This window comes from Elephantulus edwardii, unplaced genomic scaffold, assembly GCF_000299155.1.
Source record: "Elephantulus edwardii isolate Elephantulus edwardi_28Jun2011 unplaced genomic scaffold, EleEdw1.0 scaffold00114, whole genome shotgun sequence".
Lineage (NCBI taxonomy): Eukaryota > Metazoa > Chordata > Mammalia > Macroscelidea > Macroscelididae > Elephantulus > Elephantulus edwardii.
This window is the reverse complement of record NW_006399864.1, coordinates 4,053,956-4,059,762: the sequence shown is the minus strand read 5'-3', so window position 1 is coordinate 4,059,762 and position 5,807 is coordinate 4,053,956.

Genomic DNA, 5,807 nt, shown 5'->3' with positions numbered 1-5,807 from the left:
TATTTTTAAATAGATTTCAACTTGTTCATACCATCATGTGTTTTGATGAGTCTTGAAAATTTCAGTGCAGTTTATCACTTTTTAAAACATTCTCTATTTTCTGTTCTGGTTGAGAATGTGCATAGAAAACATACACCAATTCAAGAGGCTCGGTTGCAGTTACCTAGTACAAAACATTCTACTCCAAATTTATTTTGTATTGCATGTAGCAGTCACATTCACATCTTCAATGGGCTGAGAGCTTACCAGAGGACTCGGGCAATCAAGATGAATCCCGATGAGCCTCGTTTCTGGCTACATTTTCAGAGAGACTATTGCCTTCATGCCCTCTATGGTAAACCAGTAAACAAAAAGTGAAGCTGAAAAGAAGGGCTGCAAATGAAAGTGAAACTCCTACGGTAAGAACTTTAAAAGATTTTCTATAAGTGTACCCTTAATAATCACCTTTGTATGGAAACATCAGCATCTACCTGGCAGATGGGGAAATCAGGGAAGAGTATTTGCTATACGAGCCAGCCTCTGAAGATGGAGATGACAAGAAGATCCACAAACGTTGGTAGACTCAGCACGTTTCCATATTATTTAACATCTTCCAAGAACTTTAAAAAATGACTAGTGACTAGATGCACAAATTTAATTAAAGGACAACCTTCATATTTAGGAAAAACTGTTGCTTCAAATCCTGTCTTCTCAGCCACCCCCATACATATGTTGAACACATTATACCATCACCAGAGATTTTAAAATATAAAAAGCATGAACGACTTTGTATAATGCACATCAGAAAGTCCACACTGAAAATGAAACTCTTCTAAAAACAGAGATGCCATTTTAAAGACATTAAAAAAAAAAAAAAAAAAGACAAAGGGCAATGTGCACGATTTCTCCAAAATGGAAAACATAGGGAAGAAGGAGAGGACATTACTGTAGATATTAAAAGACACTAACTCTAATACCTACTAGCGCCATATGACTGTTTAATAGAAAAGTAAGAAGCAGGGGTTAGTTTTTTATATTTTGGACACTAAACAGTCTCTGGAGTTGCATCAGCCATCAAGAGACTACGAGGAGGCAAGCATGAGAATGGGGACAGAAAACTAGACAGTAGAAGATAAGGCAACTTTATCAGGGACTGTACCTCCAATTTGAGGTGCTGAAATAACCTCACTCAATCTCTCCATGACTAGCAAAGGCTTTATTCCATGACATTGTCTTGTAAACTGTAACCACTCACTATGCAAAGTAAAAGAACATATAGCAAACACCTTCATACAGGCTTTTAACTGCTCACTTTTCATTGGCCAAAGCAAGTCACATGGCAATAAGAAATTAAAAGAGAAAAGCAGCATCATTCTACCAGGTGTCAAGAAGCAAGAGAACAAAAATCTTGAGTAGCAATGTTATCAAATAGTACAGTTTCTTATATGAAGAAAACTAAAGTTTCACATCACCTTGGACCAAGTTTGCTATTCCTTGTAATCCAATGTGTTCTTGGCCCAAAAAGTTCTTGAATGATTCTAAAATCAATCAAGTTGAATAATACATGTGGGGGGGGAATAAGATTATAGTTCCCCCTCAGTAATTTACTATAATATTCTTAAAGATGTATAATTGCTCTCTCAAATGCTTTTACCTTGAAGATAACGGAGAAAATAACAGGTTTAAAAATCAAGTTTTCTGCTGGTCAACAATATTAAGTCTTTGAAGAGTATTGAGCAGTAAAACAGCATTCACTTTTGCAAGTAGGAAAAATTATTTTGATAATCATGACAGGGAAGTAAAAGAAAAAATTAAAAAGTCAAGAGTAATGTTATAAAAGAAGATCAAGAAATAAATCAAATAAGCTACATAACAACAAATGATTAAGTTCTTGCAATGGAAATAGAAATGTGAAAACAGAGAGAATGGAAAGAGACGATAAATTTTGTAAATAAGAAAGATAAGCTTTAATTATTAGATTACCTGTAGGTGCTAAAATAGCTATCCACAAATATGTTATCATTTTGACAGTGTACTCTAACACTTGGTTATATACTATTCCTCTTAGTTAAAATGAAAAATGCCAAGTTACTGTCATTACTGGCCTTCCAGCTGGTTTTACAAGGCTGTAAATCTCCCAGGAGATTTGACCACCTTTCTCTTTGAGCCACTGGGGCTTCGAACCAGCAGAGACACCACCTTTGGATTAGCAGGGCAGCTCCCTGTGGACAAGGCCACCAGAACATCTTACTCCTCTGACGAGCAACATAGTAACATTCAGAAGAGTCATGGAACCTTTTCCCAAAGAAATGGTCATCAAATTGGTAGTCATTTTGCAGAGATAGTTTGAACACAAGTTTTTTTGTTGTTGTTGTTGTTTTCCCCTTTTTTTTTTTTTTTTTTTTCCCCTTTTTTTTTGAACACAAGTTTTATGAGGAATAAACTAAGATTTCCAGAAGAAACTTAAAAATGTGGGTCTCTATATTAATGAACAGCTAAACTTCATATAAGAATTAAAAAACGCTAAAGTTTCACATCACTTTGGATTGGGTTTGCTGTTACTGATAGCCTGATGTGTCCTTGCTGTGTTGTTACTTTTTAAAATCCTTTTCTCTCCGAAACAAGTTTTTCTTTTCTTTTTTAGAGTCATAAATCATATGAGGAATGTACTTTCCAGTTTCATTTCACCTATTAAGGAATTAGATGGTGATATAACGACTATATTGGAAGTGTAACTTTATGTATGAAGGCTAACACGTGCAAACAAACCCTCCAAGCTCAAAGTGTTGGCTTTCAGACACAGCCCAATCGGTAAGGATATGATAAATGTACAAAGCAGATCTATTTTAATGGTTGTTTGGGTCACCAGGCAAGAGAAGAAAAAGATAACGAAAGCACACCAGCTAAGAAGTAACAGCCGCTCATTAAATCTGACTGAGATCAATAAATGATGTCCTTCCCTTTCACCCACACCTCACAAGGGTACATTGGAAAGTAATGAGAGCAGCTTCTGCTTAATGCAACAGAAAAAGGATATTAAATGGAATTTTTAATGTGAATGAAGACAGCCTATTTCTTGTTAATAATCTCATTTCGTTTTAGTAGGTACAGCCAAAATTTGAAAAGAATGCGGAAATGTTTGAAGGGGGGGAATAAATAAATAGATAAATTCAGTCATAAAGTGTAGCAAAAATGTAGAGAAATGTAATGATGGATACAGTGTAATTCTGACTGACCTTTACATTCCTTGATTATATTGAATTAATAGCCTCCGCGGTGCTGATGGTAATTATTTAAAATGGCAAAGTGAAAAGGCCATTGTGTTACTAAAATCTCCATTGAAATGGGAACCCACGAGTTTCTCTTTTTCTCAATTCTATGAAGGCATTAATTTATCACTGTAAACACATTCCCGTTCAGTAAACACTGACTTTATTTGTATGGATAAGATCGTACCCCAAGATACTTCTTTTTCTGCTAACACATATCCCTCTGCTGAGCTCTTCACTCTTGGTCTTTACAGAAGGAGGGAAAAATAACTAATTTTTTTACCTACAACTCACCGAGATGAGACAGTGTGCTTTGCAGGTGGATCAGAAGTCAGTAAACACTGCCCATGGGCAGAAGTTACCACTTTTTCCTCAAACTCTGCTCTCAAGGGTCTCTCCAAAGTGCTAAGGAGCTGAGATAGTAGTTTAAAACCACAGGTGTGCCTGATACAAGCCTTGTCTTTTCAATTGCTTTCTGTGTATCCGAGGTTGGACAATGAATAAGGAGGACAGGGGAAGAATTGATACCTTTAACATCATGCTGGAGTGAAGTGTTGAATACACCATGAACTGCCAGAAACAAACGCGTGGAGGAGCAAGTACGAGCAGGGAAATTCTTAGAAGCTACAGTGGTGAAATTTGGTCTTACGTGCCTTGCGCCCGTCGTTGGGGGGGGGGGGTCAGTCCTTGGGAAACATGGAGGGTGAGAGAAAGAGAGGAAGATTCTCAACAAGATGAACTGACACAGTGGTTGTTACAGGGGCCTCGAGCCTATGATATGGATGGCACCGGACAGGGCAGAGCTCACATCTGTTATTCATAGCATTGCTGTGAGGAGTAATTGACTTGATGTCACCTAATAGCAACAACCTCTCGGGAATAGAATGATACAGCAATATGACTCTGTCCAGTTGTTTCTGTGTTTAGAAGTCAACCATGGCTCTCGCTATAATGATAGGTTTGTACAGTCACAACAGAAAGTGAATGGTGCCGAAAATCGACAATATTCAAAATATGGCCCTTAGGAAAAAAAGGCTTTACTAGCTTGTTTCTTCAGGGAGCTCTGGCTGGGTACTCATAAAGAAATGCACTGTCAATGCAACGGTATGCAGTTTGAATTCACCATGCTCCATGCGACAAAAATGGGTAATCTACTCCCATGCAATTTACTGCCTATTAAAATTAATTGGTCCATAATCTTGAATACAGGTAATAAAGCAGCTAACTTTTCATTATGTTGTTGTTATGTGCCGTCGAGTCGCTTGTGACTCATAGCGACCCTATGTACAACAGCCCTAAACTCTGTTCTGTCCTGTGCCAATCGCACTGTCTCCAATACACCCATCCCGATTACCCCAGTCACTGAATCAATCCACCTCCTAGAAGGCCTTCCCCTCCTGCGCTGTCCTTCCACACTCCCAAGCATGATGTCCTTCTCCAAAGACCGGTCCCTCCTTACAACATGTCCAAAGTATGTTAGATGATGCCTCAGAATCCTTGTCTCCAAGGAGCAGCCTGGTTTAACCCTTTCCAGGATGAATCTGTTTGTTTTTCTAGCAGTCCATGGTACCCTCAATACTCTTCTCCAGCACCACAGCTCAAAGGCATCAATTCTCCTTCGAGCCTCCCTAGTCATTGTCCAGCTCTCTTACGCGTAACAAGTGATTGCAAAGACCATGGCCTGTATCAGATGCACCTTAGTCTCCAGAGTGATACTTTTTTTCACTAAGGACTGACATCTCTTGACAACATGCTCAACATATGTGACATGAAGTTTCAATATTCTTGCCTTTAAGGAGCATCCTGGTTGCACATTTTTCAAACCAGGTTTTTTTGCTCTTTTGTAACTCTGTTGTATATGGAATATTCTTCACCAACATCACTATTTTTATTTGTAGCTAATAAGTTGATGGTATTTCTTGTTTTGACAGAAGTTGGCTAACTCAAGCTTCCTCATCTTTGTTTCATGATGGTAAATCTTGTATTCTTAAATCCAGCTCTTAGAAAACACTGTTTTTGTTTTGAGGCCCTTTTTTTTTTCCAGGAGGCTCTGAGACAATAATGCACAAGGATTCTATCTTTCTCATCTTTAGCTAGTTGCAATATAATCAGAGCTCATTCTCTGCTGGGTTTCTGAAGCTATAAATCACAAGAGAGTAGAATGCCCATCTTTCTCCTTTGGCGTTAACTGATGTAATGGAAATATGAGAGGCATAGCTTTTGGGTTATGAGAACAGAACAGACCCATAGAAAGCCAATATTATTAGACAAATTGTTTAATTCAATAAGCTATGAAAATGTTCTTAATTTAGTCAGTGTTCTTAATTTAGTCAGCCATGGAATTCAAGCTCTAACAAGCAAAATTAAGAGGAAATGTACAGAAAAATTAAAAAATGTAAAATGATTCCAAAGAGACTGCTATCTTTAAGTTATTGTAAAAATACATTTTACAATATCTAAAATGATTTTTAAAAATCTGATACTCATGCAATATTATTCAAAATGGGTGACTCTGGAGGACATTATGCTGAGTGAGGTATCTCAGTCACAAAGGGACAA